At 40.3% G+C, this 826-nt stretch overlaps 1 protein-coding gene across 1 annotated transcript in view; it reads right to left on the bottom strand.

Moving 5' to 3' along the window:
• The window catches only part of LOC100639167 (xanthine dehydrogenase/oxidase-like), a 10641-nt gene that overhangs the window by 8412 nt on the left and 1403 nt on the right, over positions 1-826 (bottom strand). The window lies entirely within an intron of this gene.

Here is an 826-nt window from a genome sequence, read left to right as displayed (position 1 = left end):
CGCGGTAGCGTTACTAAGTAGGATTCACCCCCAAACAAAATGGCTGCCACGACTTTTGCAGCCTTGCTATACCGGGAAAACGACCTCCTATGCTTACCAGACTTTACAGAGGACCTTATCTTGACCAGAGGACTCCATTGGTACCCATAGCGTGGCTCTAAACCTTGTATAAGAGAAAAGCCAAAAATCGGCGTACTAGCCGTTTTGTTCAGCCACCTTTTTTCATCTTCATCATCAAGAGAGTTAGTCCTGTCAATCCAGTTGTCGGTGTGTATCTCAGTATCAGTTGGTGCTACAAGGATAATTCGTACACCAATCTACTCCAACAGTCTATGCGCAGGTCCATGTTCCATCAGATCATTCTTCAAGTAAAGAAAAAGTGATACTGCCTGACTAGGATAGAGCCATCTTAGCTGCGTGCCGCCATTTTGTTAATTAAAGAAGCATGAAGCATGTGCTCCAAAATTTGGGTGTGGTCGCGCATGCTCAGAGATCTGCAGCTCTGGAAGAAGCCTGAAGCAATTAATTTTTTACCAACTACTGCAATACTTTAGTGGAGGTTTCCAGCTAAAAGAAGGTATTAATCTTACATGTTACTATTTTATGAAGTGTGTGATTTTATTTTATTTTAAAAAACAAACAATTAATTAATGTTATGATATGCAATGATAATATGAATGACAACAGCCTGGAAGAACAGGAATAGATGCAAAATTGTAGGGAAGATGGACACTCTCAGCTCACAGCTTCTTGAACAAGGACTTGTGTCAAGACTAGTATTAATTTCACTTGTCATCAGGATAGTTGATATTCCTTCAGCATATGT

Source organism: Amphimedon queenslandica, unplaced genomic scaffold (genome assembly GCF_000090795.2).
Source record: "Amphimedon queenslandica unplaced genomic scaffold, v1.1 AMPQUscaffold_12727, whole genome shotgun sequence".
NCBI classification, from domain to species: domain Eukaryota; kingdom Metazoa; phylum Porifera; class Demospongiae; order Haplosclerida; family Niphatidae; genus Amphimedon; species Amphimedon queenslandica.
This window is presented reverse-complemented; position numbering and strand designations above follow the sequence as displayed.